The 24044-nt window shown below is 46.1% G+C and overlaps 3 long non-coding RNA genes across 4 annotated transcripts in view; 1 reads left to right on the forward strand and 2 right to left on the reverse strand.

Annotated features, from left to right (window-relative positions):
- LOC138742969 (uncharacterized) overlaps positions 1-24044 on the reverse strand; it is a 91017-nt gene that overhangs the window by 28239 nt on the left and 38734 nt on the right. The gene's annotated exons all lie outside the window — the stretch shown is intronic.
- LOC138742238 (uncharacterized) lies at positions 36-12873 on the forward strand. The gene is made up of 3 exons (XR_011344012.1): positions 36-165; positions 9794-9905; positions 12612-12873. It is a non-coding gene; the product is annotated as an uncharacterized lncRNA (long non-coding RNA).
- Positions 7194-23119, reverse strand: LOC138742239 (uncharacterized). Its single transcript, XR_011344013.1, has 2 exons — positions 22968-23119; positions 7194-7345 (listed from the first exon to the last, which is right to left on the reverse strand). It is a non-coding gene; the product is annotated as an uncharacterized lncRNA (long non-coding RNA).

Below are 24044 nucleotides of genomic sequence, written 5' to 3' on the forward strand. Positions count from 1 at the left end.
TGTATTTATATTGAACATTCTTGCTTTGCTTTCTAAATTCAAAGGAACTTATCTCTGGCAGAGGCTGTCATAAGACACAAAATGTAACATTCTTTTATTTACCTGCCAGAGATTGCATGTGAAGAGGAATGGAGATAAAGCCACAGGCGTGTTGCGGTGGAAAATGTAAGTTTATCTGCACATTCGGCTGATAGGCATTCTGTCTACAATGATCTTTTAAGGCATGAATGTTGTGGGCCATCATATAGGGGAATCAGTTAAGCTTTACATTGCTGACAAGCGCACTTCTGGTCTACGTTATTCAAACTGCTCTGTATCAGATGTTGAAGTATTTCCCTTTAGACTTTGTTCTCTCACCATTTCCCTTCCTTGTATTTGTCTTGCTTTATTTTCACTGAACCACATCAACAGAAATGATGAGAACGTAGGGGACATTATACAACCTTAGAATCACCTGAGGTGTTTCACAGAAATGGTGTCAACCAAAGTTCACCCTTGATCTGAGCGCTTCATGTTCAAGTTTATCATCATCTAATCGTACGTGTGCAAACAGTCAAAACCACAGTGTGGACCACAGTGCACATATGCACAAAATACACAGGACTTGTCCAGCTCCATCGCCGCACTGTTGCTAAGGCAGAGACAACTTTCCCTGTCAATGCTATTCCACATTCTTCTCATCCATGCAGTCGCTGTCCGGATTTAGATATAAATTTGTTTGTAATTGTCAAATGAGCTAGGGTACAGTAAAACTTTTCTTATTGGTGAGGCCAAATTTGGAATATTGTGTGCAGTTCTGGCCCCCAAATTATAGGAAGGATATCAATAAGGTAGAGAGGGTGCAGAGATTTACTAAAATGTGGCCTGGATTGCGGTATCTAGAATACAGAGAAAGATTGAGCAGACTGGGTCTTTATTCACTGGAGCGTAGAAGGTTGAGGGGGGACTTGATAGAGGCATATAAGATTATGAGAGGGATAGATAGAATAGCCTCTTCCTCTTGAGGATAGGTGAGATTGGAATGAGAGGTCATAAGTTAAGGGTTAGGGGGCAAAACTTTAGAAGTAACATAAGAGGAAGCTTCTTCACTCAGAGAGTGGTGACGGAGTGGAATGACCTTCTGGAAGAGGTGGTTGCAACAGGGTTAATTTTGTCATTTAAGGGAAGGTTGGATGAGTACATAGATGGTAGGGGATTGGAAGGTTATGGGCAGGGAGCAGGTAGGTGGAACTAGTGGAGTTCACTTAAATTGGTGCGGACTAGAGGGGCCAAGGTGGCCTGTTTCCGTACTGTAATTGTTATATGGTTATATGGTTATATTTGTGCCATTAATGACACATCATACTCCGCACCCATATTACAAAAGAAAATTAAGGATGAACAGGAAGGAAGAGTGAGTGGTCGAGGAATTCAATGTAACTGCCTCTGCCCCCACTCTAACAACAGTAGCCATCAGTACGTATTCCCCACGTTACCGCAGTGATGGATGGGGAGAGAGGGCCGAGAGATTCAGAGTTGGTACAAAGATTGGGCAGGGAGGTTGATTTAAGACAAGAAGCAGCCTGTCTCATGTGAGCTGGGACATTTTGATTTGATTTAGAGATCAGCATGGTAGCAGGCCCTTTGGCCCATGAGCCTGTGCTGTCCAAATACATCCATGAGACCATTCTTTGCACATTTTACTGGTCCTTGACACTGTCCACATCTCCATCAGTCTTAGTATCATCTGAAAACTTTGCAACTATAAATAACACAACAATTCTAAGTGAAGTCATTAGAGCACTGATCTTGTAAACCAGGGGTCATGAGTTCATTCCCCACTGGGACTTCATTTCTGTGATGGGCACTGGACAAAGTGGTGACTCTCTAACATCCTTACAGTAGACAAAGTTAAAGAATTTCATGTATGTTACATTCTAATTGTAGTTTTACAATAATGGAACCGTCACCTTTAATGAACGAATCAACTGCACCACAATGGCTGATGCGTGAGCCATTGCAGGAACCATTATCAGAATCAGCCCCACATCCACGTCCTATTTTGGTATCAGATCAGAAGGGGAGAGGGTGAAGATTCCTAATGAAGGGAGTCAATTTGAAATGTCTACAATTCCTTTGCCCACCCTAAGTTCATTCACTTTCTCATTGTTTATTTTTTTACCATAAAGAAGCTTTCACTTTCCACAGTACCATCTCCTTAATCCTTCTCTTCCAGTCTCACTCCCACCATTCCCACTCTCCCCACTCCCACTCCCATCACTCCCACTCTCCCCAGTCTCACTCTCCCCAGTCCCACTCTCCCCAGTCCAACTCTCCCCAGTCCCACTCTTCCCAGTCCCACTCCCAATCCCCCACTCCCACTCCCCCTCTGCCCCACCCCCACTCTCCCTAGTTCTCACACTCCCCCCTCCCACTTCCCACTCCCATTCTCACTCCCACTCTCCCCACTCCCACTCCCCCCAGTCTCACTCTCCCCACTCCCATTCTCCCTAGTTCTCATACTCCCCACTCCCACTCTCCCCAGTCTCACTCTCCCCACTCCCAATCCCCCACTCCCACTGCTCCTCTGCCCCACCCCCACACTCCCTAGTTCTCACACTCCCCCTCCCACTCCCCACTCCCATTCTCACTCCCACTCTCCCCACTCCCACTCCCCCCAGTCTCACTTTTCCCACTCCCACTCTCCCAATCTCCCACTCACCCTTTCCTTCACTCCCACTCTCCCATACTCCCCACTCCCACTCTCCCCACTTTCACCACTCCCACTCTCCCCACTCCCACTCTCCCCATGCCCATTCCCCCATGTCTCACTCCCCACATCTCACTCTCCCCACTCCCACTCTCACACCCCAGTCTCACTCTCCCCACTCCCACTCTCTCACTCTCCCCACTCCCACTCTCCCCACTCTCACTCAGCCATTCCCCCACTCCCACTTACCCCAGTCTCACTCTCCCAAATCCCCTCTCATCACTCCCATTCAACCCATTCCCACAATCCTTATTCCACTCACCCAACTCCCATGCTCCCTAGACTCACTTTACTCAATCTTATTCTCCGCCCACTCTCACTCTCCCCGGTCCTACTCTTCCCCAGTCCTACTCTTCCCAGACTCTATCTCTCCATTTCCATCCACTCCCCCATTCCCACAATCCGTTCCCACTCTCCACGTTAGGAGGAGCAGCTCTTTAAATGTTGAGGTTCTCAACCTTTTTCTTTTCACCCTCATCCCACTTTAATTATTCCCTGTGCCATCGGTGCTCTGTGATTAGTAAGGGATTGCTTATGGTGAGATGTGGGTGGAAAGAAAAAGTTTGAAAACCACTGTTTTAAATCGTCCCTCATTGACCCATTATGTGCATGGTTTCATAACTCCAAAGGAAATGGGTCAATGACAATTTTTTTCAAGCAAAATATTTCAGTCACAACTGGGTCGAGAGCAGTGATTCTCAACCTTCCCTTCCCACTCACAGACCATCTTAAGCAACTTATCACAGAGCACCGATGGCACAGGGATTACTTAAAGTGGGATGTGAGTGGAAAGAAAAAGGTTGAGAACCACCGGTCTAGCTAAACAGACTGGATGCCCTTGCTCTTATATTCTGTGCTCCAGTTCATCAAGATGTTTCTCAAATGCATTTTCCATATTTCATCCAGCTGAACTGCCACTGTCAGGGATCGTTAAATGCATCTCATGGTCCCACTGTTCCTCAAGTTGTTATGAAAGTCCCATCCTTCCGCTAGTCCTTCCAAAGTGCATCACCTCATATTCATCGACATTAAATTCCATCTTCCACTGCCCTGTCCATCTTACCAATGGATCAATATCATCCTGATGGCTGCGAATATCCTCATTATCGACATCACCACTGACTTTCCTTTTATCTACAAACTTATTTATCAGACCTTTAACATTCATGCCCCAAATTTTTGACTTCAACACTATGTCATGTTACAAGGACCAGCAGTGGTTCAGATTTACTTTTTATTCCAATCAGATGATTAACGTTGGATTCACAATGCTATTCTTTACTTCTATTTGCATAGTTGACAGCTATTATCTCTTAATATGCTTGAGGCCTGCACTCAGATATAGCCTAAAGAACCTATTTAAGGAGCTGTATAGATACATGAATGTGAAGGAGATGGAAAGATATCTATCAAGTGCAAGCAGCAGAGTTGGATTTGTACATCATATTCAGAAGAGACATGTGGGCTGAAGGACGATTTCCTGTGACGTACCGTTCCATGTTCTACGACATAAGGTTGGGGGGGGGGGGGGGTTCAACATTTTTATTTTTCATGTTGGCCCCCAAGTACGTACCGGGAATAGAGGTTAATTGGGCGGCACAGACTCAAGGGCTGAGATTGGCTGCTACCAAGCTGTATGTCTGAGTTAAAAATTAAAAGTTTAGCCCCCCTGTTATGTTGAGCATTTGGAAAATTATCTGGATTTATTATTTTTTCTAAAATATGTGAAAAGCCTCAACCAGACCAGATGCCAGTCTATCAGCCATCTCCCAGCAATCAATTGTGATTGATGGAGTTGTCAAAGAGCAGTGAAACTAACTTGTCCATGCCAGCCAAACCGACCAGAATTAGTCCCCTTTGCTCATGTTTGGCCAATGTTCCTCTCAATGTGTTCCCTCCATATTCTTGTCTAAATGTGCTCAGATCCAGTTGTCAATAGATCCAATGGAGTCAATAGAGGCAACGTTGCACAAAGATCATCTCTTTATAAGTATCATCCCACTCACTCCTTGAACAAATTAACAGGAAAGAAACTGCAAGATGATTTCCTCTGTAAGGAAATTAAGAAATAAAGGCCAGACACCAATTCAGTAGAAAGGAAAGGGCAATTAGGTATAAGCCTTGCTCTCTTTAAACCTCACAGAACCTGACAAAGTTGGCTCAACAATAAGTTGTGTGCTAAACACTGCAGTTATAAAGACTATTTATTCTTCCACTGGCACAAACAAATGTATTCTATGCCTGACCTCCTGATGGTAATCACAATCGACAGAAACTTTCTCAAACTCATCTACCTTTAAAACAATTGGACCTGTTTAATTAATTTAATTTCTTTCCATTCACCAATATTTCTCTCAGTCAACTGGAACAGAAGGTTCCACAAGCATTCGCCTCATCCTTGTCCAAGTAACAATTATTTGAGTTAGACCAATGATCCTCAACCTTTTTCTTTCCACTCACATACCACTTTAAGTAATCCCTATGCCATAGGTGCTCTGTGATTAAGGGATTGCTTAAGGTAGTATGTGAGTGGGAAGGGAAGGTTGAGAATCACTGCTCTAGACCCAATTGTCATTGAAATATTTTGGAGTTATGAAACCATGCACATAACGAGTTAATTAGGGACGATTAGAACAGTGGTTTCCACCCAGATGCCACCTTAACCAATCCCGTACTAATCACAGAGCACCGATGGCATAGGGGTTACTTAAAGTGGTATGTGAGTGGAAAGAAAAAGGCTGAAGATCCAGCTGCGCTGGATGGGTCACGTCTCCAGAATGGAGGACCATCGCCTTCCCAAGATCGTGTTATATGGCGAGCTCTCCACTGGCCACCGTGACAGAGGTGCACCAAAGAAAAGGTACAAGGACTGCCTAAAGAAATCTCTTGGTGCCTGCCACATTGACCACCGCCAGTGGGCTGATAACGCCTCAAACCGTGCATCTTGGCGCCTCACAGTTTGGCGGGCAGCAACCTCCTTTGAAGAAGACCGCAGAGCCCACCTCACTGACAAAAGGCAAAGGAGGAAAAACCCAACACCCAACCCCAACCAACCAATTTTCCCCTCCAACCGCTGCAACCATGTCTGCCTGTCCCGCATCGGACTTGTCAGCCACAAACGAGCCTGCAGCTGACGTGGACTTTTTACCCCCTCCATAAATCTTCGTCCGCGAAGCCAAGCCAAAGAAAAGAAGATGTGAGTGGAAAGAAAAAGGTTGAGGACCACTGAGTTAGAAAGTAACCTTGAGTGGGCATGTCATGACTATGACTAATCTTCAAGGACCCTGATATACACACATCCACTCACAAAACTATATTTGCCAAAAAGCTCGCATGAAAAGTAAGTCAAACTGACCAAACCACAGACCCAGTACGTGAAATCAAATCGCACCCTACAGTCATATCCTATGTGTGACTTGGATTATTAATAGGTTGCCTGTGAACCATTTCATTGATTGAACTTTAACAAAACAATCTCTCAAGGTCTATGAAACTGACTGAAGTTCAATAAATGTATATTATCTATTTGGATAATACAACATGCAAATGTTCTGGGGAAACTCAGGAGGTCACGCATTATCCACAGGAAAGGAAGGAACATTTCGAGCCTGGGCCCATTGTCAGAAATAAGAAAACACCTGCATAAAAAGGTGGGGAGGTGGGAGAGAAGAGGAGAGGAGGGAGGAAGGGGAAGTGGGTAGAGCACATGTAAGAGGTGGATACAGTTGGAAGGGTAGAAGAAAAAAAAGCAGAGCTGTGATAGGAGAGGGAAAGGATTGGGGAGCTGGAGAAAAAGAGTGAGAGAGCGAGAGAGCGAGCGGGGGGGTTAACAGTTATTGGAGAACTGATTCCAATGTTATTTGGTTGACCAAAGGTCCAGGACTGAAACGTTGATTATTCTTTATTTCCTTTGATGCTGCGTGACCTGCTGAGTTTCTCCAGCACGTTTGTGCATTGCACTTGACCCCAGTATCTGCAAATTCCCTTGTTTCACTGCACAAAGGGTGCAGCTGGCAGACCCACTGTCTCATAGCACAAGAGACCCGGGCTCAATCTTGAATTTGAGAGTTGTTCATGTGGAATTTGCCCTATCTCCTTGTGACCGGTGTTCTAAGTTCTCCCAAATCCTGAAGGCATGCAGATTGACAGGTTTATGCCCTCTGTAAATTGTGAAGCCAAGTGTATTGTCATCCAATTGTACTAGCACAACCTGATGAAACAGGGTTCTCTGGTCCTCTGGGCAAAACATGCAGACACACAAGCAGATAGAACATGCATGCAGACAAATACAGTACAACTCTGATTATCCAAAATAGTCGGGACCAGGCCTATTTCAGATAAACTTATTTTTGAGAGAACTGGTCAATTTTTAAAAACACCGCAGTAGCAACAGCAAATTACTTGTAACAATGTTTTAAGCAGCAAAAAAAAAACAAGGTAAGGCTTTTTAAATCATTAAAATCAAGTTTAATTCTCACCAAAAAAAATGCTGGCCACCACTGATCATCAACACTTCCCCACCAAGGCCCCGCTCCTACCTGGGAGCTCGAGGTCCCTGCTGCCACAGGGGGCCCGAGGTCTGCGGTTAGTTCGGCTCTGAAAAAAATTTCAGATAAATGAGGATTTCGGAGAATCTGATTTTGGATAATCAGAAGATGTACTGTAGGACAAGTATGCAGGACAAGTATTTCATCCATAAAATTAAGTAATTAATTGTTCTTTCATGAATATGGGAGTCTTGGGTGGATAATGTGAACTGTTCCTTTGGTCGTCCAGCATTCTCACTCCCCGTGGGAAGAAGGTGCTGGCTCTGATACTCCTGTATCTCTTTTTTAAAAACTTTAAATTTAAATTTAGACATACAACACTGTAACAAGCCATTTCGGCTTGCGAGCCCATGCCGCCCAATTTACACCCAATAAATTTTGGACGGTGGGAGGAAACTGGAGGCCCCAGAGAAAACTCAAACAGACATAGAGAGAGCATGCAAACTCCTTACAAACAGCATAGGATTCGATCCCTAACCTGATGGCTGGCGTTGTAACATTAACCATGCCATCCCAATGGGAGCAGCTGAAAGACGCTGTGTGCAGGGTGGAAGGGGACTTCTACGTTTTTGCGTGCTCTCTTCAGACAATGATCCCAGTAGATCACGTCGATGAGGGGAGGAAGACTCCAGTGATCCTTTCTCCCACTCTTATGATCCTGTGGATACATTTCTTTGCAGCAACTGTACCCCACTGTGATGCACCCTGCCAGGACACTCTCAACAGAGCTCCTATAGAAGGGTGGCATAATAGTGACCAGTAGCCTTGCTCACTTCAGTCTTCTCAGGAAGTGCAGTCACTGTTGGCCTCCCTGACAAATGAAGAGATGATGAGTGTCCACAATAAGTCATTAGTTCAAGGAACTTGGTGTTCTCCACTCCCTGTACCACAGAGTTGTTGATGTGTAGTGGAGAGTGGTCGTTTCTGTCCTCCAGAAGTCCACAATCATCTCCTTCATTTTGACAACATTGAGACTCATGTTATTCTCGTACCATTTCATGAAATTTTCCACCTCTTCTCTGTGGTGTGACTTATCATTGTTGCTGATGAGAACGACGACTGATGTGTCATCTGCAAACTAGATGACACTGTTGGAGATGGATCTGGTGATGCAGTCGTGGGTCAGTAGCGTGAATAGGAGTGGACTGAGCATGCATCCCTGAGGTGTGCCAGGGCTCAGCGTAATGGTGCTCGACATTTTGGTACCTAACTGGATAGACTGTATGTTTTTTGTTAACAAATCCAGGATCCAATTATAGAGAAGGGTGTTGAGTCCTAGCAAGGTCAGCTTCTCCACCAGCCTCTGGGAAATGATTGATTTAAACACCAAGCTGAAGTCAATGAACAGCAGCCTAGTGTATGAGGCATTGATCTCTTGGTCAGCTGGGATGGAGTGAAGCGATAAGGCTATAGCATAATCTGTGGAACAGTTTCTTCTATAAGTGAATTCAAATGGGTCCAGCATCTCTGGGAGGTGCACTTTGATGCATTTCATCTCCAGACATTTCATAATGGTGGTGGCCAGTTGTTGTCACCCCCTTGGGTACCAGGATGATGATATCGATCTTGAACAATGGACTACTGCAGTAAAATTTTGAAGATGTCCATGGAAACCTCCATTAATTGGTCTGCACAGACCTTCAGCACCCAACCGGGTATCTTGTCTGGACCCACTACTTTTGTAGGTTTACCTTGGATAAGGTTCTCCTAGCTTCATCCGCAGCTATGCAGGGGGTCTGTTTATCAAGGGGACATGGAGATTTCTTTAACGTCATCCTGTTCTTCCCATCAAACTGTTCAGCCTGTCCGGAAGGGAGGCATTGTTGTCTTTAGTTCATAAGGTTGACGTGATCCGTTATGATCCTGTACCACATGAACCTCGTGTCGCCGGTGTTGTACAGCTGTCTGTGGATCTTCTGTGCGTACCCCGCTTTGCCTTCTGGATTGCATGGGAGAGTTCAGGCCTGCCTGATCTTAGTGCCATCCTATCCCTTGTCCTGAAGGCAGCATCATGAGCTCTGAGAAGGGCCCAACCTCTACATTCAACCACCATGGATTCTGGTTAGCCCTGGATGTGACTCATTTAATCTTGGTGACATCCTCAGTGCACTTGCTGATGTAGCCAATAACTGAGCTCGTGCATTCCTCTTTGTTTACATGACATTGTTGATGGCCACCTCCCTGACACAGCTCCAGCCCATGGTCTCAAAGCAGTCTTGCAGTGTTACTGTGCCCCCCTCCCCTCCGGTCATGTCCTGATCTTCTTGCGAACTGACCGAGTTTGCTTTGCCAGCAGTGGGGGTTGGGGGTAGTTGTTAAGAATGTAGGACAAATAAAAAGTTGGATTGATGTGGGATTAGCTTCCATGGGTGGTTGTTGGTCAATGCAACGATGGACTGATAGGCTTGTTTCTATGCTTTATCTCTCTATGGCTATGAATAAATGCTTAATGAAATGTTCCATCAAATTAAAATTGTTTTTCAATCATGATTTACAGAACCCAGAGCAGTACAAAACAGTGTGCCCATGGATGTGGAGTGGTAGAATTTCCAGCCTCGGACAATGCCCAATCAGTGGCAGAGCTTCGCTTGGACAGACAGGTCCTCCTGGTGAGTATTCAGATGGGATTTTAGAACCATGGGGCTAATCACAAGGTCCTCTGTCCTCTGAGGACTTCAACGTTAAATTAACGTGAATGCTATAAGTGAAATCTGGCAATGTTTTATGAGAAAAGAAAGGAAGCTAGCACAGGTTCAACTCTCACTGTTTGGGAAAGCTAGCCAACATACTGAAGGACCCTGGACTCACTCTCTACCCCACCTCATTGGGAAGAAGGCTCAAAAGTGTGAAAGCCCACACCAACATACTTAAGTGAAACATGAAAATCTGCAGGCACTCTGATATAGTAAAAGCACACCAAAATGCTGGAGGAACTCAGCCGGTCTTTTCAACATCCATAAAAAGCAAAGATATATTGCCGATGTTTCTGGCCTGAACATTTTGACATTTTTATTTTGATTATTTTATTTTCCGAATTTTCAATCAACATGCAGTCAAAACAAACACTAATCAAAAAGCAAAACATTGATATCCATAATATTAACAAAATAATACAGATCTCGGTCCGCGTGCCGATATTAAGGAAAGTGAGAAAAAAAAGAAAAGAGTCAACGTGATTCAATTATTACAAAGAAATAAAAATTCCAATAACATGACAAAAATGCAAATTCAATGTCCATGTTGAATCAAAAGGAGAAAAAGAGAATAGAAAGATAATAAAGAGAACAAAATAAAAAAAACAAGAAGAAAAGATTAAAAAGTTAAAAAAAAAGAGAAAGAATAAGAAAAAGAAAAGATTGGCTTCACCCCAAATAAATCTCACTCCCATCAAGGGGCAAATAACCTGACTTATCTCAGGTCCTCAGCGCTGTGAGCATTGGGTGGGGGAGGGGAAGAGACAGGAGGGGAGGGAATCATTAAAGATTTATCCCGATGTACCTTAGGGATGAATTCCATATTCTTAAAAATACCTGTTTCTGTGGTTAGAGGTGATATTCTCCAGGGGAACACAATGATGCATTTCTCTCTTCCAGCAGGCTAAACTGAGTTGGGAATCAGATTTCCAAGGAACTGTTGCGCATTTCCTGGCCACTACTAAAGTGAGCTTAACCAATTTAAATTGATATTTCAACAGCCACATTTTAGATTTTACATCTTCTAAATTCCCCAATAAAAATAATTCAGTTCCCGGATGGTATCAAGTTCCAGTAATGATTTCCAGGAGTTTACCCAAATCTTCCCAGAAAGGTCTCACTTTAGAGCATGACCAGGTTGAATGCAAGAACATATCTGTTTCTTCACCACATCGAAAACATTGGTCTGATATTTCTGATTTGAATTTATGTAACTTTTGTGGAGTAAGGTAGAGGTGCTGCAAGAAGTTATATTGCACCAGCCGATAAAACCGCTTCCATGTATTCATAGAACATAGAACACTACAGCACAGTACAGGCCCTTCAGCCCTTGATGTTATGCAGACCCATATATTCCTTAAAAAAAGTACTGAACCATCCCAACCCCAAAACCCTCTATTTTTTCTTTCATCCATGTGCCTGACTTAGAGTTTCTTAAATGCCCTTAATGTTTTAGCCTCCACCACCATCCCTGGTAAGGCATTCCAGACACCCACAACTCTCTGTGTAAACAACTTAACCTTGATGTCTCCCCTAAACTTTCCTCCCTTCACTTTGTACATGGGCATTTGCTTTTCCTGCCCTGGTAAACAGGAGCTGGCTATCCACCCTATCTATGCCTCTCATAATCTTGAAGACCTCTATCAAATCTCCTTTCATTCTTCTACGCTCCAAAGAGAAAAGTCCCAGCTCTGCTATCCTTGCCTCATCAGACTTGTTTTCCAATCCAGACGACATCTTCTGCACCCTCTCCATAGCTTTCACATCCTTCCTATAATGAGGTGACCAGAATTGAACACAGTACTCTTAAGTGTGGTTGAATCAGAGGTTTGTAAAGTCGCATCATGACCTCTCTGCACCTGAACTCAATCCCCCATTAATGAATCCCAGCATCCTATGAACTTTATTAACTATCCTATCAACTTTGAGGAATGTATGGACTTGGACCCCATGTACACTTTAAGTATTCCTTGAAGAAGAAATCAGGCCTGGAACATCATCAATATATCTTTGCTTTTTATGTATACTGAAAACACTGGCTGAGTTCCTCCAGCATTTTGTTGTGTTTTTACCAACATAGTTAAAGACATTTTTATTCCCCCGGAGCTAGCAGGCTCTTGAATGAACCCCACAATTATGTTATCATGCTGCTCTTGCTTTGTACTAATTGATCTTCTTTTCCCATTATAATGCTACCATGGGCTCTTCACATATTAGAGTTTATCTGCTCACTGTGCCAGGTATAATGTCACATATAGCCTCAAACAATAGAAAGCAAGAGAAAGAGAGGAGAGAAGAAAGCACTGCAATCACCATTTGTATCTTAATGATGATGTAACTTGACTGCCACATTTCTGAGTTTGTGGGTCTGTCAACCTCAGATTGGCTACCGACTACACAATGTTTCTCCCCAGTGCTTCAATATAGGGGGTAACTGGGAATCATGAGTTTCAATCTAACATTAGTTGTCTCAGTCAAAAAGTTGCTACGGCAACCTGAAGAATGAACAGTTCAAGAGTATGATGCAAAGAAATATATATTTGTATTTAAAAAAGTCACATTTTCAATTCCTGCTGTTAATTTAAGAAAACAGTGTACTGAAATTTCAGAGATGTGTTTCAGATGAGGGACTGAGACAGGGACTTTTCTACATGCCACGTGCGTGAAAGTGAAGCCATTTTGGTACAAAATCGCAGAAAAATTAACCAGGATAACGGGAGTGGCCTTCACGAGCAACTCAGAGCTCCAGCTACTTGGTTATTTCATGGAAATCAGCGACAAATTGACCAAATATCAAATCTCATTTATAAAAATAACACTGGTGGTCACGAGAAAATGTATCGCGATCACTTGGCAGTCCGACTCCCCTCTACTTATACTGTGGAAATGAACAGCAGTGTATCTATTGGAAATAAATAAATAAATAAATGGATAAATAAATAGATAAAGAATAAATATGACACTTCTGTTAAGGTTTGGCAGCCACACCTGGATCACATAGGGGGCCTAGATACAGTCATAAAAAGGAACAATAAAAGGTATAAAAGTAACTATTATATATATAAAAATGTAGTTTCCTCCATATACAAAATATATGCAAGCTCTGATGGCGAAGGCATCTGTATGTGTGGAGGTGGGGGTGGGGGGGAGGGAGGGAGGGACTGTTTTGTTTTTCTTCGTTGTTTTTCTGAGAAAAAAGTTTAATATATTGAATATTTAAAATGTTACTATGTATATTTTTTGGAAAAAAATTTAAAAAATAGAACAATGTACCTAGTGATATAATTACCCGAATGTGCCAGTCAGTTCAATCAGTTTGAAGTTGCTGCGCACATAAATGCAGTAGTCTAAATCTGTGTGGCATGATATTTTACCCTGTCTACTTTTCATAGTATTGCTTAAAGGAACCAGGGTCAACGCTTCCTCCTGTCCTCGACACATTGTTTATTGTTTGTCAGGGTCCACTGGATGATTTATGCAAGGAATTTAGTCTGAAATTTCATATGCAGATGCCTCAGATGGTGCACCACCTTGATTTTCTTAACAGTTCGATATGTTCCCCTTGTTCCTCAACATGTGCACCATCGAAAGCCGGATGCATCACAGCATGGGACAGAACTTGCTCCGCCCAAGATCAAGAAAAAAAGATGGTTGTGCTGCTGGAGTTGCCGTAACGGCAGCACGGCTGCTGGTTCGCACCTGGGAGTGCAGGCAGCAGAGACACAGTGCTGCTCCGCAGGGTCCTACTGCCCAGTCCTGAGGTTGACAGCTCAGTACAGGTTTTAAAAGGTCTGTCATAGGAGGCAACAGTATTTTCTTTTAAATTCGGCAATCAGGGAGGTTGGTGATGATGACACCTTTGGCGGGCAGCGTACCACAAGGGTTTGCAGACTCTGAGGGAGCAGTGGACCGGTTCAGAAACAGGGAGAATACCCTCCGTTGAAAAGGAAAAGCCTGGAAGATGACCCTGCAGGCTAGGTGACCATGGCAGCAGACCAGCGAGGAGTTCAACAGCTGAAGGACCAACACAGGCTGCGGACAGCTGTCGACTTCCAGTCTAATGGCTCACACCAGGCTGTGGTGTGCTGGGAACCAGGTATCAGGTGGGATTCAAGAGGGAGCCAAAGGCAAGAAGGCCTCCAGAAGGGTTTTTGGAACTGAGGGCTTCCTGATTGCATTGGAGATTTGGATCTGGAGCCTGAATTGCTAATACGCTGAACAGGAGTCTGTGCAACTACAGGTGTATTGGAGGCAAATCCAGGGACATTCATATTTCTGAAAGGAGTTCCTTTTGCTTCTTTCTTATATTGTTAGGGGTACCAGGCAATGATCAAGGCAACTCTTTGTCTGCCTTACAAAAGTCAAAAGTTGAAATATATCAAGTATGTTCCACAGCTATAAAGGAACTTTGTATATTGAACCTTAAAAGGGAACCTTGTGAAGGTAGTGGCTGCAGCTCAGAACATCGTGTAAACCTCCCTTCCTTCCATCAACTCCATCTACACCTCCCGCTGCTTAGCTGACATGCTGAAGGACCCATCCCTCGCTGGATGTGGTGTGCTGTGGAGCAGCAAACAAACACAAAACCCAAGAAGACTCTACTACAGGCTGAACACCAGGTCTGTGTAGCCTCTGGTTCCACATGCCCGACTGATTTAGGAAGGGGCTGGCTCGAGCCTTTGTACGGGTTGGTGATTGACAACCGGTATGGTGGGTCCAGCCTCTCAGGTTACCTGCCTGCAGGTACAGTGGTTGCCCCCTGCAGTAGGCTGGTAGGAGTATGGCCAGTGAAGGGGTTGCATCGCCACACTGGGCATGCTCTCTTCTCCATCCTCTCATCTGGAGAAAGCTCAAGTGTGGGAAATTGTGCACAACAGGCTTAAAAACAGTTTCTACCCATCCCCCACCATCCAGAACAACCCCACAATGGCGCTTTCATATACTAATATTGTAAAACCCTATGCATTGTAATGGTTCTCCTGCTGCATGACCTTTTACAACAGTATGAACATTAGAATTGGCATGAAGACCACAGAATGAGAACCCTTCTCACTGTACCAGATACAATGTGACAATAAGCTTGAAACTCAAACCAAGGAACTCAATGTGGCAGTACATCACTGGCCTACTGCAGGAGGCAACATCTCTACCTGCAGGAGTGTAAGAGGACAGGACAACACCTGGCCAGATGTCAATCAGTTGGCCTGAATGGATCAAGCCCCACCCGGTCGGGTGTCAATCACCCTCCGGGATATAAGCCTTTGACGGCCTCCTGAAGCTTCACTCAGAGTTACTGCAGCCAGCCTGGCTCTGTGGAAGTCTTTGTGGATTAAAGCCTGTTGTACAGCTTTTACCTTGGTGTGTCTGATTCTGGCTAACAGCGCATCACAATTTAATCCACAAAATTTTCCCACGGCTGCCATGGAAAAATTCCTGAGTGCAGGGAGCTTCAAAGTCGACCCACGCCACCTGGAAGTCCAGACACACTTCAAGATCTGGTGGCACACAGTCGAGCCAATCATCAAGGCACACACAGGCAGTATCCTGGACTCAGATCGGAAGAGGCTGGTCCTACTCCGGTCAAATCTGGATCCCCATGCTTTCCAGGCAACCAAAGGCTGCTCCACATACAATAGCGCAATGGACACTCTCGAGAACTTGTACAAGCCCCCCATGAATGCGGTCTGTGCAAGGTACCTCCTTAACACCCGAGCCCAGCAACCTGAGGAGATGGCTGAGTCTTACCTGGGACATCTGCGAGAGTTGGCCCGACCATGTCTGGCTGAACCCGGGGTAGGCACAGAGGAGGTCGAGAGGCTGATCCGGGACACCTTCGTCCAAGGGCTACACTCAAGGGCCATCCGGCAGAAGCTGCTGGCAGATAATATCTGTGCCCTGACCAAGACAGTGGAAGTGGTCCGAACCCTGGAAGCTGCAGCCCTGAACATCGATGCCTTTGATTCCAGGTTCCCCCAGGCTCCCTCATGGCCTTCTCACACTACAGCTGCAGCCCCAGGCCGAACTGGGAAGGAGAACATCGCTGCGGCAAGTGCCCAGAGCCCCTATAAGTACTGTGGGTCCTGGTATGGGTCAGACTGACAATCGCACCGAAACTGCCCAGCTAGGAAGCAGTACTATTCCCGATGCGGCAAGAAAGTCCACTTTGCTAAAGAGTGCCTCTCAAAACCAGCCGGCAGCTCAGTGGCCCTCTATGACCGCCCCACCTCCCCTGCGGACACCTCCACGCGCCATTGTCCCCGCTACAACTTCCACCTTGCCTGACTCCGATAGTGCAGCTTCCGGCTCCACCAGCAACAATCGCAGTGTGCGCCCCGAGCACCTGGGCCAGCCCCTGCCCTCGCCAGCGCTGCTTGCCGAGAACTACAGCGACGTCACTTCCAGCTGACATAATGACATCACTGGCGCAAGCCGTGATGATGTCACTTCCCACGGCGCAATGAACACAGCTGGGGAAGGAGGCCAGCCACTCAGCGGGCTTCCACGTGCTGCCACCATCTTGGGCTAGGCAGCGGCCGACACATAGGACCCCTGACAATGATGAAAACAATGTGGTCAACATGGGCGATGACCAGGCCGCCCTACTGATGCTCTCCATGCCTCCGGACGCCATCAGCTGCCGCACGCCACACCCCATGACCGATGTCGATATGGTCAACATGGGCGATGACCAAGCTGCCCTACCAACACTCCCCACGCATCCGGACGCTGTCGGCTGCTGCACGCTGCACCCCACGACCAATGTCGACGTGGTTAACACGGCCGATGACCAGACGCCCTATGGACACTCCCCACCCCTCCAGACATCATAAATCGCCGCGCACAACCGGTAGCGATGACTCCAAACCTGAGAAGGTCCTGGCTGCCACCTCGCTGACCAGGGACATCCCTCATGACCTCAGGCCCTCTATGATGGACATGCAAGTCAATGGGCAGGTAACAAAGTGCATGTTTGACAGTGTCAGCACCAAGAGCTTAATTCATCTGAGAGTGGACCACACCCTGACATTAAAAGTCCACCCAACCACCTTCTTGATCGCACTTGCTGCCAAGGATAAGACTGTTGGTACCCTTGGGCACTGCTCGGCCGATATAACTGTGGGAGGAGAGACATGCACAGGGTTCAGGGTCCTGGTCATGCCCAAATTTTGCACCCCAGTCTTTCTGGGCCTAGATTTACAGTGCTACCTGCAGAGTGTCACCCTATCCTTTGTGGGGGCCCCAACCTCCACTCACGTTACACAGCACGCCAACCTACCAGCCCCAGCCAACCTGCTGCCTCTCCACACTATGCATCACCCCACCGGCGCTCTTCCCATATCTTATGCTAGGCTGCAAGCCGATTGCCACCAGAAGTAGGTGCTGTTGCACCGCAGACAGAGACTTCATCAAGGCAGAGGTGCGGCAGCTCCTGGCGGAAGGTGTTTTAGAGCCCAGTAACAGCCCTTGGAGAGCCCAACTCCTGGTGGTCAAAGGGGGAAGTTAGCTGAGGATGGTCGTGAATTACAGCCAGACCATTAACCGGTACACCCAGCTGGACGCCTACCCCCTGCCAAGGATCGCCGACATGGTCACCGAGATAGCCCGCTATCGGGTTTTCTCCACGATTGACCTGAAGTCAGCGTATCACCAAATCCCCATCCACCCGAAGGACAAGCCTTACGCCACCTTCGAGGCAGACGGGTGCCTGTACCAGTTCCACCAAGTTCCCTTTGGGGTCACGAATGGGGTCTCCGTCTTCCAGTGGGATATGGATCTCATGGTAGACCGGCACAAGCTAAAGGCAATGTTCCCGTATCTAGATAATGTCACTATCTGCGGCCGTGACCAGCAGGACCATGATGCTAACCTGGAAAAATTCCTCCAGACAGCTGGGGAGCTGAACCTCACTTACAACAAGGAGAAGTGTTAAGCACCACCTGCCTCGTCATCCTGGGTTACATCGTGGCCCATGGGGTCTTCGGCCCAGATCTAGAAAGGATGCGCCCATTAATGGAACTACCTCTCCCCCCCACACTAAAGGCCCTCCGCAGGTGCCTTGGTCTAGTCTCCTATTACTCGCAGTAGGTCCCTCGCTTCTCGGACAAGGTCCGAACACTGGCCCAAGCTACAACTTTTCCCCTCCCACCCGAGGCGCCGACAGCCTTCATCCGCATCACGCAGGACATCGCGGATGCCATGATGCAGGCCGTGGATGAGGACTCTCCCTTCCAGGTGAAGTCCAATGCCTCTGAGGTAGCCCTCGCCGCTACCCTCAACCAAGGGGGCATTCAGTCGCTTTCTTATCTAGGACCTTCCATGGCTTCGAGTTAGGGCATTCCGCCATTGAAAAGGAGGCCCAGGAAATTGTGGAAGCGGTCCGCTACTGGTGCTACTACCTGGCCAGCAGGAGATTCACCTTCCTCACAGACAAACGGGCTGTGGCGTTCATGTTTAATACTACCCACAAGAGCAAGATCAAGAACAACAAGATCCTGCACTGGAGACTCGAGCTGGTAATCTACAGCTACAACATCCAGTACCACCCCAGAAAGTTTAATGACTCCCCTGATGCCCTCTCTCGGACCTGCGTATCTATGCACGACAACAGGATTGCATGAGTCCCTCTGCCATCCGGGTGTCACCATGTTGTCAGGTTATACCACTTCATTAAGTCCCGAAACCTGCTGTATACCATCAGGGACATCAGGGACATGACCGAGGCCTGCTGGGTCTGCGAGGAGTGTAAACCCCGTTTCTTCCGCCCGCCCCAGGCCCATGTTGTAAAGGCCACTCGGCCCTTCGAGCATCTCAGCATGGATTTCAAAGGGCCCCTAGCCCTCCACGAATCAAAACGTCTACTTCCTCATGGTAGTGGACGAGTACTCACACTTCTCTTTCACTATCCTTTGCCCGGACACCTCCACGGCCACCATCATCAGGGCCCTGAGGCAGATCTTCACTATGTTTGTCTACCCCACTTTCATCCACAGCAACTGGGGATCTAGTTTCATGAGTGACGAGCTGCGCCAGTACCTGACAGCGAGGGGCATCGCGACCAGTCGCACGGCAAGTTATAACCCGAGAAGCAATGGGCAAGTGGAACGTGAAAACGGGGTGGTCTGGAAGGCAGTCCTCCTGGCTCTCAAGTCAAAAGGATGGGCCTCTGAATACTGGCAGGACGCCCTGCCCAAGGAGCTCCATGCCATTTGGTCTCTTCTGTGTACAGCTACCAACGAGACCTTCATGAACGTCTGTTCTCATTCCCCAGGGAGTCAGCGACTGCATTGTCCCTCCCAGCATGGCTCACTTCCCCGGGACCAGTGCTCTTGCATAAGCACGTATGGACATACAAGGCTGAAGCCCTGGTCGAGCAGGTCTTCCTCCTATATGCGAACCACGACTACGCCTACATTAGGTTCGGCAGTGGCAGGGAGGACACTGTCTCAACCAGGGACCTGGCACCAGCAGGAGCACCCACCACCCCATGGCATCCTTCAGCCCAGGACAACGCTGACCGGGCATACATCCCCGTCCCCAGGCAGTTATGGGGCACGCAGGACCTCCTTGACCACCAGGGGCAGGTTCAGCCTTGGGGGACAAACCTGCTCCCCCACCCATCCAATACGACTCTCATACATCGACCCTGGCCCCCTCGGCCACCTCTTCACGCGGCACTACACCAATCACACAGACCCCTCCCGCCAGTTCCCCCCCCCCCACTTCCCCTCCAACCAGTGACCAAGAGCTAGTCCTACGATGGTCACAGAGACCCCGGCGGCCGCTGGATCGTCTCAATCTGTAAATATTGTATGTTGTATAGTGGGTACCTGTTGTACATCTGTACCTTGTTACTCCTGCCCCCTCTCCTGGGACAATTTTAAAGAAGGAGGTGAATGTGGTGGTACACTGCCGGCCTACTGCAGGGGGCAATGTCTGTACTTGTGAAAGTGTAAGGGGACAGGTCAACACCTGGCTGGCTGCCAATCAGTCAGCCTGAATGGATCAAACCCCACCCGGTCGGGTGTCAATCACCCTCCGGGATATAAGCCTGCACCACCTCCCGAGGCCTCACTCAGAGTTGCTGCAGCCACAGCCAGCCTGGCTCTGTGGAAGTCTTTGTGGATTAAAGCCTGTTGTACAGTCTTTACCTTTGTGTGTGTCTGATTCTGCCTAAAAGCGCACCACACTCACCTGATAGCATCTTCCAAAGACCCAACTTGATACAACGAAAATTAAACAAGTCTACCTCTCTTTTCTTATATACATTCCTGAAGAAGGGCCAAGGCCTGAATTGGCGGTTACCATTTTACTGCCTGTGGATGCTGCATAACCTGTTGCCTTTCTCCAGCCCACTTGTGTATTGGTATTACAAGAGTCCGGGATCTAAGCTTTCTCATCCAGTTACCCTTCCTTAAATGAATGCGCTTGCATGAAGAGCCCAAGTTCAATTATGATGCTCACCTCAATCGCATTCAACCTCCCTCAACCTTCGCCATCACCCAGGGCAAACATTGCCCCATCCGCACACATGAAGAATGCTGCTCAAATGAATTACTGTGATAGTCAGAAAAGAAGACAACGTAAGCAACTATGAGTGATATTTGCAGAATCACTCATTTATGTTCGTAAAGGATTGTCAGCTCCGTACTGGGAAACCTGTGCTTGTTTTAATCAGTTGACAAGTCAGAGCTGGAAAAACCACAGTGGAATTTAAAGAAGAAATTCCTGAGGCTGATTACCTTGCCGCACCCTGCTCAGTCCATTCTTAGCTCCAATTAACATCAGCACAAAGTGTACAGCCTGCAATTCAGAAGCTAATCCTCTCACATTGATAATAACATATCATCACACAATGCCTGGTTGTCATTAGCCCTGTGTGATTACAAGAATATTTGTCCAATCATTATAAACCATTGTGATTGCTATTTACATCAACTGAATTTCCACTGACGAACCATTAATTTGTCTTGTATGAAAAGGCTAGACACTTGATCTGACACATTGCAGTAAAGTTGGGATTGGCAGAAGAAAAGAGAACAGACTTCAGCCATGTCTATCTTAGTAACTAGGTGTCAAGTTCAAAACATGACTCGAGCGCCTTGTATTATGGGGTTTACAAGTACTGGTTTGTCAACAAATAGTCTGCTGGAAGAGCTCAGCAGTTTAAATAACTCAATGGAAGAAAAAGACTGAGCAACATTTTGAGCTGGAAACTTTTCATTGATACTTGAAAAGTTGAATATTCTGATAATGATAAGGAGTTTATTGTACAGTGTACCATGTGCATCAAATTTCTTACTTGCTGCAGTCAAATATGTAACATATAAGTCGACCCCCGTTTTCTGGGCTTTCTGAGCCTCCCAGGAATAATTCAAAATTTTGTAAAACACCCCAATCGCAAGTAGTAAAACTGTAAATTAAATAAGTTTAAAAAAAGCCTCGGCCTACCAGGCAGCAGCGGCGATGGCCCATGGACCTGGAGCAGCAACATGGTGCTCCCAGCGGGAGCAGGAACCCTAGTCGACAAGGCAGGTGCAGAGACAGTGACTTCAGGGACCCAGGTAGGAACGGCTATGGCAATGCCCAGTGGTGGAGAGGTGTCGGGGAGCGGCGGCGCCGCCGGTGGGGAGGTGTTTCCAGCATGGACTTATATACCAAATGATCGTCAATCTGATTTTATCGGTGAATTTAAGCTCTCAAAAGTTTATATAAGTACTTTTATATATATATATATATATATATATATATATATATTATATATATATAGATAAAAAGCCCTGAAACCTCCTACTCTCCCACCCACCAAGCATAAAGTAAACATAGAAACAAAAGGAAAAAAAAGAGAAAAGAAAAGGAGAAGGCCAAAAGGGATTATTATTCTCAATGCAAACAATAATGAAATTAAGAGTTACCAATGGGATGGGTTTTCAAGAGTCCCTCACACCTTTGAACCAACATACTGTAAAGTTGTACTCCATATTTTCAAGAAAAAAATGATATTTATTACATAAATTATGTTATTTTCTTGAGTGGAATACAAGAATGCATTTCCGCATGCCACCTCTCCATCCCTAAATCAGTACCCGATTTCCAAGTAATGGCTATGTATTTCCTAGAAACAGCTAAAGCCAATTGTAAAAGTTCAATTTGATACATAGTTAATCATAATTTAGGACTAACCACTTTAATATAATCAACAAAACTAACATCAGATTTTGAGGAGTTTAATACTTAATATTTTCTTGAGGGGTCTTCAATGAATCGGAGGTCAGAGCCTGCGATGGGCATCGCTATATTTGTGATTTTCTGCTGCCTTCTGTGATCTTGGAATTCCAAAACCAGGCTGTGATGCAACCAGACTGTTCCCTTTTCCCGCCCTGATGCCATCCAAGCTGCTGAGTTCCTCTTGCGGAGCGTTTGTTGATCCAGATTTAAGCGTCATAAAACCTTCGAACCATCGAACATTACAACAGAGAAAACAGGCACTTTGGCCCTTCTAGTCATGCCAAACTATTATTCTCCCTAGTCCCACTGACCTGCATCCAGTCCATATCCATTTGTACCTCTCCCATCCATGTACCTATCCAAATTTTTCTTAAATGTTATAATTGAGCCCGCCTGCACCACTTCAGCTGGCAGCTCATTTCATACACCCATGGCTCTCTGTGTGGAGAAATCCCCCCAAAATGTATCTCCTTAAACACTTAACCAATGTCCTCTGGTTTGTATCAAGGCAAACCTATCTATACACATCATATTTTTGCACATCTCTATCAAATCTCTTCTATGCTTCAGGGAATCAAGTCCTATCATAAACTTGTAACTCAGTTCCTCAAGTATTAGAAACATCTAAATAAATCTTTTCTACACTCTTTTTTCAATCTTATTGATATCTTTCCTGTAGGAAGATGTACAGAAAATTTGGCCTCTCCAATGTCTTGTACAACTTCATCATATCATCCCAACTCCTGCACTCACCACAGAAGTAGAAGCCTAATAGTCTGAATTCGTCTGAGGTTGTCTGATGCCAGAAGCTAAGTAGGCTCAGGCCTGGTCAGTACTTGGAGGGGAGATCGCCCAGGAACACCAGGAGGTGTCTGTGAGAGGTGCTGCATAAATTGGTGACTCTCTGTCTGTCTTACTGTAGACAAAAGTTAAAGAATCTCATGCATGTTACATTCTAAATGTAGTATTATGAGACAATAATAGCTATTTACCACCCTATGATACAACTTTTAACGTGTATTCCCAGATACCTCCATTCTACCACACTCTTCCATGCCCTACAATATACAGTGCATGTCCAACCTTAGTTTGTCCTTCCAAACCGCAATACCTCACACCATATTTAATATCCCATCTGCCACTTTTCCACCCATTTTTACAGGTGGTCCAGATTCCTCTGCAAGGTTTGAAAGCCTTCCTCGCTGTCTGGGATTCATTGGTCGGGTGTTGTGCTGATGGCTGGCTCTGCCTCCTGGCTCCACCCCCATCTACTCACATATAACCCTGGTTTCCCACCTAAGCCCAGAACCCTTCTGAAGACTACCGTGAGACCCTATCCATATTTATAAGCTAAAAAAAGCATTTGTTCTCCCTCCAGGCATGAGAACTTTTATTCATGCTACACTGTCTACAATCTTTGTGTTATCTGCAAACTTGCTGGCAGCTCAGAGTTCCGGGATTCCGCTATTTTATATGTGATAGAGTGGAAGGGACAAAATGGGGAGGAGTAGCATTGCTCGCAGGGAAAATATCACAAGGATATGAGTCCCACTCCAGTCAGATGCAAACTGACCCACGTTCCCTGCAAGAGAGCTCAATGATGCAGAAATCTGAAGCCCTCCCTCCTGCACCTTGTCTTAAGCTGCATTATCCTCTTATTTCTAACCTCATCAGCACATGGGACAGGTAGCAATCCTGAGATTACAACACTGGAGGTACTGATCAACTTCGCAGCTAATGCCATGAACTCTCCTTGCAGAACTTCATCATCCTTCCTACCCATGTCATTGGTCACTACATCAATCATGAGCCTGCTCACTTCCCTTCCTG

Source organism: Narcine bancroftii, chromosome 9 (assembly GCF_036971445.1).
Source record: "Narcine bancroftii isolate sNarBan1 chromosome 9, sNarBan1.hap1, whole genome shotgun sequence".
Lineage (NCBI taxonomy): Eukaryota > Metazoa > Chordata > Chondrichthyes > Torpediniformes > Narcinidae > Narcine > Narcine bancroftii.